We start from the raw sequence: 12171 nt of genomic DNA, 5'->3' as shown, positions 1-12171 counted from the left end.
ACATGATATAATTGCCTTATATAAACATATTACCATTATCATATTCATGAGTAAAGTTGTTCCATGCGTGCAATTTTAGTGACTCTCTTCGGCCATGCCACATTGTAAGGGTTAGCGACGAAACAGCCAAATGTGTAACAGTTGAATGTATAACATCAACTTATGAGAACACAGAAGGGGGTAGCAGGATAGGCCCGGGTGAGGGGGGCGGTCCATTTCTGCTACAGCGAATGTCACAATTATTATTGAAAATCCAACATCCTTATCTCATCCAAACTTGAAATTCCTTTTTTCTCTTGATCCGGGAACTGTCTCTGCACTTCTGTGAAAGTTCAACAGTGTCATCCAATGGAAAGCACAGTCCCAGCATGAGTGAGAAGCGCATGTTGGCTTGGTCTGTCATGAATATTCTCCCTGCACACAAGTCACGATGAGAAACATTGAGAAACCCTCACTTGAAATTTCCAAAATGGCATTTGTTTGTGTATCCCACATCATCCTTCCCTTTGCCTTGTTCAATGGCTAATTGACTCATTGCTAATGCCACCATGTTGCTAATTATCCCATCTATTTGCCTATATGCACAAAAACAATTGCATTTTGAAGTACGCCAATTGTAAGCAAAATGTGCATTATTGTATTTACTGTCTCTAGTAACCACCCTCGTCTAATTTTCCAGAGGTGTAATCCTGCATGCAACTCACGCAGATCTTCCCTCTTATAGGACACCAGATTGATAAGCTGATGCCGCACAAGATGTGGGCGAAAGAGGCCACTGTCTTGATGTGAGCTGTGATCAAAGTCCCAAAAGAGCAAAACAATATGACCCCTTTGTGGTAAACTGGCTTCTGTGAGGAATCCATGGCTCACATTTGGTAGCTTGGATCAGGAAACAAGTCTTTCCTCAGAGCAATACACATGGTGCATATGCAACAATCAATCAAATCTTCAATACAGTTATTGAATACAGTTAGGTCACATTACAAATTCCAGTTAGTTGGACTGGACTGGAATGTTGATTTGTGTTGCCTGCAGTGACCCAAAGAAATAGCGCTGTACTAGAATGACACTGCTCACCACCAAAATGCAATCTTCAGGAGCTTCTTGAAACAACTTGTGAATGATTTGCACTCAAAGGATGAGTGGGATAAGGTTTTGGAACCCGAATATGACAAACACGACACCCACAGCACACACAGCCTACAGAAGGAGGTATTTCCAAGCCAGGCACTGCTGAGTGAAGACTGGGAAAAGATGACATTTCCAATCTGAGGTTTGAATAAAAGTTGGTCTGAATAAATTCAAATCTTTATGGAAAATGCATAATCATGTGTAGACATTTCACTCGTGAACAGAGAACAATTGAGCTTATTCAACTCTCTAGAAATATGGTTCTAATGAGCCAGACTGAAATAATAGAGGGCCGCAGTATTTAAACTGAGGTTCGCCAGGGGATATTTGGGAAGAACCAGATCCTAGGTATTACTGTCACCCAGACGCAGTGCCATGTTTCTGGTACTACACAACTGTGGCAGTACAGACGTAAAGCAAGAAAGATTTTTCATAGGATCTTCCAGGAGCTGGAAGGTGGGGTTTCAGTGAAACAGTGTCACAAAAGAGAAAGCCAGGTGTCTAAAAGAGGGCAAGGCTTTGGGCATGGAGTCCAAACCTGGGGAGGAAGGGGGGGGAGTAAGGGGTGTGTGCCAAACTGTCTTGTTGGCATATGCATTTAGAGAATTCTTGCTCATCCAGCTGTCAGCTGCCTTCAAACATTGCAGGAAGAACATCAACAATGGGTGGTCTACTGTCCACCATCAGTGTAGGCCTAAACTGAAAGTCCAACGAACAAATACGAAGACCAAGAGGTGCAATGCAAATGTTAAAGCCCCAGGAACTGAGTTAAGCTCCTTGGGGGTGGAGTCAGTGGGGCACCTTTAAGACTTTTGAGGGTGAATCGATATTGACAAATGAATATTTTATGGGTGCGGTCTCGAACCAAGGATACCAGTCAACTCAGAGAGAGGTCTGTTACTCTAATAGCTTCAAGACGAATGGTACATGATGCCATGTTGAAGGAAGCAGAGAGGACAGTACGCGGTGCCTATGTCTGGAATCATGCGTGGTCATTCAATGCAGCAATCAGCACTAAATCCGTTCAATCAGTGTGGTGGAAACTAGCCACTGCTGGCAAGCCGGTAGTAAGGCAATAGTTTGCCGGCAACTCAAGATCTACTGTAGGTTGTCAAAGAAGGGGGTTACACCTTTATAAATAGAGGCTTGGTTACAGAGGTGTGGTATCAATGGAGTATTGGGAGAGGAAGTGCATCGGAAGTGCAGATGTCTGTTAGAACCTTTGCAAAGACTTCAAACACTATTTCCACAGAACAGCCAGTGGCGGCTGGTGATCCTTAAAAGTGGTGAGCAATAATCTGTGGCTCAAATTCCAATTTGCAAACCGACTTCTCGGAGGGTTTGGGGGTGCACTCACACTCATTTGCACTCAGTCTTACTCTTTTACTCAGTCTCATTCACTTACTCTCCTTTGCTCTTGCACTCACTTTTGCTTACTCTGACTCACTCAGTCTCACTGACTCGGTCAGTTTCACTCATTCTCATTCTGACCCACTCAGGCTCACTTATTCTCTCTCAGTCCCACTCATTCTTATTGCCTCAATCACATTTAGTCTTACTCTGACTCACTCATTGTCCCTAAGACTCCTAACTTCTTTGGTCTTACTGATGTACTCAGTGTGGCATCTTGAGCATCTTGGTTATGTAGCCTGTTGCCAGGTTGCCACATGCATTAGAATGCTCTACACAGATTCTGTAGCTGTGATGTTTAGACTAGCCAGGCAGTTAAGCTTGGACCTTACTACTGATGACTCTATATCCTGTGGATGGGATCCTATTCTACAATAAATACTTATTTCACCTTCAATCCACGCTTGAACTTCTTTACATTGGCGACGGGACGGGATTTATGAAGAAAAGAAGAAAGGATCTCAACAAGGATACAATTTTCCCTCATTTTGGAATTCATTAAGGTACTGTTAATTTTAATTGATCTTTCATGGATTGAACAACCTTCACATCCTTTAAATCTACTTCCTGGAAAGACACCTTACAGAAAACGATTTTTTTGCTCATTTTCAATATTCTACAAAGCGCTTCTTATGACAACCTTTTATTAACATTACTACATTGTCATGTCCCTTGATTTCAATTAGACTCTACTTCCTCATTTACACTTTGCACTGTGCACAGCGCGAGCACTACCTGCCAATTACAGCCTAATTACGTTGTGCCCACTAGTACTGCATAAACGCGACAGCCCTCAGCGCTCCTGATCTGCCGGTGTATTTCATTCCTGGCAGTTTCAGGTCACATTGCATCGCTGATTCAAACCGTGTTTATTAAAATGCTGGTACACTAGAACCCTGTTGAGAACCTGTATTTGTATACTTTAACACTGTGGCAATATCGAGGCACATCGAGGCACATCACTTTGGCAGCATCTTTCAAAACCTTACCGCTCGAGCACAACGCTCGTTTTCTCGCGCTCCAGCGCTCCAGCGCTCCAGCGCAGCTCCAACCATTACGTCGGCAGCATTTCTTGAAGGCTTACCGCTCGAGCACAACGCTCGTCCTCAAGGCAACAGCAGACATAGGAAAAGAGCGTCATCAAAACAACAGCGGACATTGGAAAGGCGCGTCATCACGTTTACCACGACGCAGCAGCCATTTTCCTATTAAAAACTACCGATTCACCACAAATAGCGCGAATTTAGTTTGTGGAACAGCAGATTCACCACAATTACATTATTTTCATTTTTAAACATTCCAAATGTTTTTCTTCAGTCGTGCAGCAACAGGTATTAAGCTGAACAATTCATTAATTTATTAAGGAAGGAAATGAGACACTGAGACTGTATTTGAAATTTATTTTTATTTTTTTAAAAAGGAGAAAAAGGGACACTCTAATTGCTTTTCAATGTTCTAACTATATTCACAACAGATATTTGGTTTAAAAAAAAAAAAAGAAAGGTTCTGTGACAATTTATTGTTATTAATTCTGGTAAAGTTTCACTTTTCTTTAATTGGGGTGGCATTGATCAGGTACACATAATGCAGAACGTCACTGCTCCTCCATTTTTCTTACAAACTCCTGGTGATCCTCCCATTAAATGGAAAAAGTGGTGTAAGGTATTTGAAAGGTATGCAAAAGTGTGTGGGGCTAACCTGAGTGCGGAAAGGAAAACGGCTCTGTTATTACACTGTTTGGGAACAGAGGGCCAGGAGGTATTTGATCATTTGCCAGAGATACAAGATAGGAATCTTAATGAATATGAAATCTGTATTGCTATGTTAGATAAACACTATCTTCCGAAAGTTTCCACTATCTTAGAAAGGTATCATTTTGGCCGTAGATTACAACATGAAGAGGAAAGCATAGAAAATTATATAACTGCGCTAAGAAAATTGGCATCATCTTGTAAGTTTGCTGCCTCTTCTGACGAAAGAATAAGGGATCAGTTCATGCTAGGTTGTAGCATAGAACGTGTTAGAGAGGAATTATGGCAAAAAGATGAACCTGATTTAGATGATGTAATTACCATAGCAAAAAGGATTGAACACTCTATTAAGTGTGTGGATGTCATAAAAAAGAATGGTGAAAGTAAAACCAATAGCACTGTTAATCTTGTAAGGACCCCAAATGCTAATAAGGAAAATACTAGCCAGAGAAGTAGTATGAGAGATGTAACTAGTAACAAACCTCTCAATGCTAAATCAGATAAGAAATTTGATTTTACACAAGTGAAATGTTTTAGATGTGGCAAAATGGGGCATTTTGCTAATGATAGACAATGCCCAGGATGGAAAGCTACCTGTGGGAAATGCAAAAGAAAGGGGCATTTTACCAATGTTTGCAAGGGAAAGGAATATAAAGGCAAGGTTAATGAGATTTATTATGATTTTGATGATACAAATGAATATGATGAGAATGCTGAGTTTGGTCAAATTCTAGTTCAAGTAGTTTTCGGTCCTCAGCCAAAAAATTGTCCTGTTGATGAAATCTTAGTCAATGGTCATCCTGTCAAAGTATTGTTTGATTCAGGGGCAAAAATCACCATTGTAGCAAAATAATTTTATCTAAAATATTTACAAGGCAAAATTAAGATATTTCGTCCGGATATAAAACCACTTGCATATGGTAGGAAACCCATAGAAATTTTAGGATACTTTCAAGGAAACATTAATTACAAAGAGAGACTCACTGATTCAAAAATCTATATCTCACAAAAAGGAGACAATATTTTGAGTTGGTTTGTTCAAAAAGATTTGGGTGTGATGTTAGATCCAAATTCCTCTCCTCCCATCATCTTAAAGGAGTTACCCTTTGTCAACGCAAACTCTGTCAATACAAACCAAGTTTGTGATAACCCCTTCTCAGATAACTTAAAAAAGAAATTCCCTACTGTCTTTACTGAGAAATTGGGTTGTTTGAAAAACTATGATCATCACATCAAATTAAAGAAAGATGCTGTACCGGTTTGTTGTAAAGTACGTAGTGTCCCCATTACTGTTAGAGATCAAGTAAAAGCAGAATTGGAGAAATTAGTCAAGGAGGGTATCATAGAAGAAGTTGAAGCAACTCAATGGGTCGCTCCGATTGTAGCCGCCAAGAAATCGGATGGCTCTCTTCGTTTATGCATAGACCTTAGAGAGTTGAATAAGAACGTAGTAGTAGATCACTACCCTTTACCAAAAATTACAGACATGTTAATGTTGTTGAAAGGAGCAAAGGTTTTTAGCACAGTGGATTTAAAATCCGCGTATCATCAAATAAGACTCCGTGAAGAATCAAAAGACCTGACTGCCTTTGTAACACCATTTGGCACTTTTCGCTTTGTGAGGCTTCCTTTTGGGCTGGTATCAGCTGCCTCAGTTTTTCAAAGAGCTTTGGAAGGTGTCTTAAAAGGTTTGGAAGGGGTGAGAGTGTACCAAGATGATATTCTGATTTTTGGGAACTGTGATGAAGAGCATGATCTAAGATTACTTGGTGTGATACAACGTTTGTGTGAATCTGGTCTAACAGTAAAATTGGAAAAATGTAAATTTAAGAAAAACTCCATAGACTATCTTGGGCACACAATCTCAGGAAATGGTATTTCACCGAAAGCTGGTCTAATTAACACCATGGTGAAAATGTCCTCCCCCAAGAACAAAGAAGAATTGATTAGCTTTCTAGGTATGGCAGAGTACTATAACAAGTTTATTTGTAATTTTGCTTCTTTGTGTGTTTGCATGAGATCGTTGTTAAAAAAGGGAACTGAATTTATATGGAGTGATGAATGTGAAAAAGAATTCACTACCTTGAAGAGAAAATTGAACAATGCCCCCAAATTGAATAGCTTTGACCCAGAGAAGAAATCTATTCTAATAACTGATGCAAGTTTAAAAGGATTAGGGGCAGTTTTAACACAAAAGAATGAAGGAAGTGAGGTAGTCATTTTGTTTCTGTCAAGAAGTTTGAGGGGTCCAGAATTAAGATATTCTGTAGTAGAACGTGAAGCGTTAGCAGTATATTGGGCCGTAAAGAAATTGAAAAACTTCTTGTGGGGAAGTACTTTTGAAGTGAGAACTGATCACAAACCGTTATGTGAAATCCTAAAAACAAAAGGGATTGATGCTGTTTCCAGTAGGATTACAAGATGGGTTGTAGGATTACAAGATTATGATTTTAAGGTTAAATATCTGCCAGGTGTTGAAAATAAGGTAGCAGATGCCTTATCTCGCCTTGTCTCTCAAGAAGATTTAGATCTAGAGGAAGATTTGGAAGGTGAGGATGAAATGGTTTGTTCAGTTGGTGAGGGTGTTATTGATAAGTGTAAATGGTTAGAGGCCTCACAGAAAGATTTGACTCTTATGGACATTTTGAAATTGATCAAGGTTGGATGGAAGGTCAAACAAAAAGATGGAGACTTACTGGAGAAATATTGGCATGTTAAAGATCAGTTATCTGAACATGATGGATTACTTGTCAGAGGTACTAGGCTGGTTCCTCCAATATTTATTAGAAGTGAGCTCATTTCATTAGCTCATGATGGGCATATGGGCATTTCAAAGACGAAAGGGAATTTGAGGATGTCATACTGGTGGCCCAACATGGATTTGGAAATTGAGAGAAAAATTAGGGACTGTATGGAATGTGCTTTGAGTGAGAAGGTAGCGAAGCCCAAGGTTCAACCCATGATTATCAGAACACTTCCAAATAGCCCTTGGGAAGAAGTTGGCCTGGATATCCTTGGACCTGTATACTCAGCTGGGTCTGAATGGTATGTCTTAGTTTTAATAGACTTCTTTTCAAGGTGGCCAGAGATTGCTATCACTCGTGGCATAGAGTCCAAACATATTATACTCTTTTTGGAAAAACTTTTCGCTAGGGAGGGCATTTCCAACATCATTTTGACGGACAATGGAAGTCAACTTGTCTCTAGGGAGATGGAATTATTCTTGTCTAAACATGGTGTTAAACATAAAAAATCGTCTCTCTATCACCCAGAGACGAATGGCACCGTGGAGAGATTTAACCGTGTGCTCAAGGAGACAATAAGAATGTCTAAATCTGCAGGTTCAGATTGGAGATCTGATGTTTTTGATAAAGTTAAACTTTACAGGTTATCACCACATGCCACTACAGGCAAAACACCCTTTGAGCTTTTCAGAGGTAGATGTCCAAATACTTTGGTTTCCCCGCCTTGGGTGAATGATTTACATCTCAAGATTCCTGATGAAAGTGAGGATTGGAAGGTAGGTCAGGAGAAAAAGCTACAAGCTAGGAAAAGGATTCATGATTTAAAACATTCTGTAAAACACACGGTGGTACATGTGGGTGATTGGGTTCTTATAAGAAATCCATGTAAGAAGAACAAAATGTTATCTGCTTCATTTTTGAAGCCCATTCAAGTCATCAAGGTTTTAGGCAATGCTGTCAAAACAACTGATCATCGCATTTGGAACTTGAACAGAATTGTGGTGATCAAGAAAGATTTTGTTGACAATTCCAAACCTACTATGTCAAGTTCTTCACCTACAGGTATCTCATCTCATCACCCTGTAATTGGATCTTCGACAACTACCTCATCTCATCGGACTATGGCTGGTCCTGTCATCACAAGGAAATCTTCAAGGATTACACGTATACCTACTCATTTGAATGACTTTGTAAGATAATGTTTCTGTTTAATTTTTATCTGTTATAAGGAGGGAGATGTGTGGCATCTTGAGCATCTTGGTTATGTAGCCTGTTGCCAGGTTGCCACATGCATTAGAATGCTCTACACAGATTCTGTAGCTGTGATGTTTAGACTAGCCAGGCAGTTAAGCTTGGACCTTACTACTGATGACTCTATATCCTGTGGATGGGATCCTATTCTACAATAAATACTTATTTCACCTTCAATCCACGCTTGAACTTCTTTACACTCAGTCCAACTCATTGATTTATCATTCACGTTCTGACTCATTCCCAACCACTTAGCCTCACTGACACTAACTTTGTCAGTGTCACTGATGGCAACTCTGACTCACTCATTCTCTGACTCAGTCTGTCCCTCTCCAGTTCACTCAGTGTCAAATAGAGTAACACTCAGTTACACTTATTGAAATTCTCCCTCACTCACTAGCATTCTTTCTCACTCACTTGATTCACTCCTCTCACTTTCAGTTATGCACACTCAAACATACAGACATGCTCACTCATGCACGTTCTGTCTCACAGACACACATTCTCATCCAAACGTACACAACATTTAATAGCTTTCTTACTTACATTTCACCAGCACATATTCTTTTACAAATTTAGCAATTAATCTGTCACATTGGTAGCCCCCCTAAAAGTCTCAGGCCCAGATCACTCTACAACTAATGCACGCCATTATTAAATTTCTGTAGTTGACTGACGACATCTATAGAATTGTGAGGGTTATGGAATGTTTCAGTTAGAGGATTTAGGAATGCCAATGAATGTTACATTAGAGCGGGTACTGTGTCTAAATATTAGATTGTGGCCTTTGAAATTGTCATCACCATGTAATGGCCAGCATGAGCACATCCTCTGTGAATGAAGTCTGTGCATTTACATTCAAATATATTTATATTTCCTAGCATTCATTTCCTATTAAGTGGTGAGCCATCAGCTGTAAGTGGCCATATATACAGCGACTTTTCTAAAGGACAATGAGAATATTTTGTTAATTATCCATCTCTGTAAACAAAAACTTTTACATCAGACATGAATTAATAAACGTGGTCAAGGAGAGGTGCCAACAAGAAATTGTAAAACGAATGACCCATTGGTGCTGCTTTTGAATGCTTGAATGCATTGTTCTGTGAATGATTTACAGCCGTCAGTTCTGGGCACTGACAAACAGCACTGATTACAAGAAGAGAAAAACATGAAACTCTCCAGTCTGGGAACGTAGCCTCCAAAATTAGGCCTTCCTTTTACACAACAGAAGTCAAGTATCAGTGGCACTGCTGGAGCCAATGCAAACCAGACACATGGCTGAATTTATTTAAAAACACACATTTAGGCATTGGTCTTCCTTAATGTCCCATTGTATTAAGAGGCAAAGTGCTTTCAGCAGTGTTTTCAATCCAGATGTATAAACAGCTCTGACTGAACACAGTAGAACATGTGTGTGTCATCATTCTGGTTATCACAGAGCGCTCAAAATTTGTCTTTTCACAAAATGTCATCCCCTATCCTGCAAACGTACGACCTGAGAGCTCTTGCGAGTATAATTGGAAATCAGTCGAGTATAAACTTAACAAGCATTGGCATAGCTAATAGGTCTCGCCTTTGGGACCTTATAAGTGTTTAGCCATGCAACAGTTGATGTTGTTGCACCGAGGATATTGTGCTGGATAACTTAACACTTATAAGTTTCCAAAGGCGAGACCTATTGGCTATGCCAAGGGAAGCTAAACCCCCACTGTACACTCATCACACATATAGCTATTCATTCTATGCCAAAACGGAAAATACACTTCAGTAACCCAAGGAGAGTCTGGATCGTATTGGGACAACCGGGACAGTTCAGCATAGAGTATGTGCACCAAATTGCATGACTGGTTCCGGTCCAAGAGAGTTTGTGTGGAAATAACCCAATAAATATTGAAATGAGAGAGACAGAAAGACAGAAATTGGGAGTAAGAGAATTAGTGAGCCGAAGAGAAAGACAGAGGGAGCGATAGAGAATGAATGACAAAGAAACTGAAACAAAAATATAAAGATGGAATTTGGGAATTAGGAGAGAATATGAGGGGAGGAGGGAGAAAAAGGAAAATGGCGGAGTAAAAAGAGAACGATGGAGGGGAGGAACAGCAAGATGAAACAATATAAAAGACAGAGGAGGGAAAATATTAAAGAGACAATGCTGTGAGAGAAAAAGAGACCAAGAGAATGCAAGAAAGTGAAGCAAACTGATAGTGGAGAAGACAGAGATCAAAATGGGGAGTTGGATAGAGAGGATGGGATAGTGAGGTGGTAGAGGTAGAAGGGGAGAGATCAAATGAGGGAAGTAAGAGACAAAAGTAGGAATGTGGAGTTTAGAGGGAGGTGTCAGCTAGAGCTAGAGAGGAATAAGGAGATATGAACGTAGTAGGAGAAGGAGAGATCAGTGGAGAGGGATACAGAAATAGGAAACCTTGAGGTGGGTGGAAGAAAAAGAGAGTGAAAGAAAGAGTAGGAAAGGGGAAACAGGTAAAGAGTTGAGGAGGAGGGAGTAGAAGAGGGAGTGAGGACTTAGGGAGGAAGAAATACACAGAGATGGATTGAGAGATGAGAGAGTGCAAGATAATGAATAATATAGAGACTGGAGAGAGATAGTGATGGAGTTAGGTTCGAAAGAAAGAGACCAAAAGAAGGAAAAGGAGAGTGTAAAATACAGAAGGAGGTGTGGGCTGAGTGAGAGAGAGGAAGGCTTATAGAGATGTGCAGACAGTTGGCAGAGGGAAAGGGAGAAGGGGAGAGCCTCGTGGAGAGGCAATGGAACTAGAGAGAGGGAATTTTGAGCAAAGGAGTAAGTGAAAGGTCTAGAGAAAATAGAGAGGAATAAAAGAAGAGGAAGAGAAAAGGTTATACAGGAAGATGTGGAAAAGTAAATTTTGCCATGTTCTGTGTCCCTACGCCCCATCCATCATATGTTATGTATGCATGACCAATATGCATATGTTATTCCCCATTTCTGATTAAAGACGCAATTACAGTTGTGTCCACCTCTAATATGTTAGTTTCCAGTCCTCGTGAATACTACGAATATCAGGCCTATGTAGGTAATGTTGCCACGTTTCTCAGTGTGCACGTTATTCCATTATAAAGTCCCCGTTTCTAGGCCTCAAAAGGGCCCGGACCACAGATTCAGCTCCTGTCTCCTGAAAGCCTCGCTAAGGAGCGATACAGCCCCCACCTGTATCCTCGACCCTTCACTTACTTCCTGCCTTGCAGTGCCCGGTGCACCCCGGCTCTGCCTCTGAGTCTGCCAACAGTATGTTATAGTTCCAGCTATCAGTTCAGTCCTCCTCCTCTGCATTCCTAAGCTACTGAACTGCATCAATAGTTTCCGTCATTGTCTAGCCTTCCCGGCTCCACGTTAGAGAAATACTGTATTTAATGGTCATTTAATATTCTTCTTCACGCACTACATGTAGAATAATGCATGGTCCAGTCTTAGAATCAAGTTAGCTTCTCCCCTCATGACTTCTAGTTTATATCAACATGTTCCCTAAACATTAGATACCAGATAGGGTTTAGGTACATGTCGCTCCGACCTTCCAGACTCTAGTCTCTGCTCCTAGCACAGAGTTCATAGCCCCCAGCTTCTCCTAGTAACACGTCATTGCCAATTTTCGCGCACCATTAGGTTAGAGGTCCCGGCTCCTTAGGTAGCCCCCTCCTATGTTTCCGCCCATTCATGACATATTCTGTTACGTTTTGCATCACATGTCTATGTATACTCCCAGTTACACCTACTTTTACTCTTATCTCTCGCGACTGCTACACGTCACGCCTTCTGCTCCACCCACTGTTACGCCTACTGCAATGTAATGCTATGTGTTTGCGCTATGTATATAAATCAATGTTATGTTATTAAATGTTAGCGCGCT

This window comes from Lissotriton helveticus, chromosome 5_1 (genome assembly GCF_964261635.1).
Source record: "Lissotriton helveticus chromosome 5_1, aLisHel1.1, whole genome shotgun sequence".
Lineage (NCBI taxonomy): Eukaryota > Metazoa > Chordata > Amphibia > Caudata > Salamandridae > Lissotriton > Lissotriton helveticus.
Note: the sequence above shows the minus strand (reverse complement) of the source record.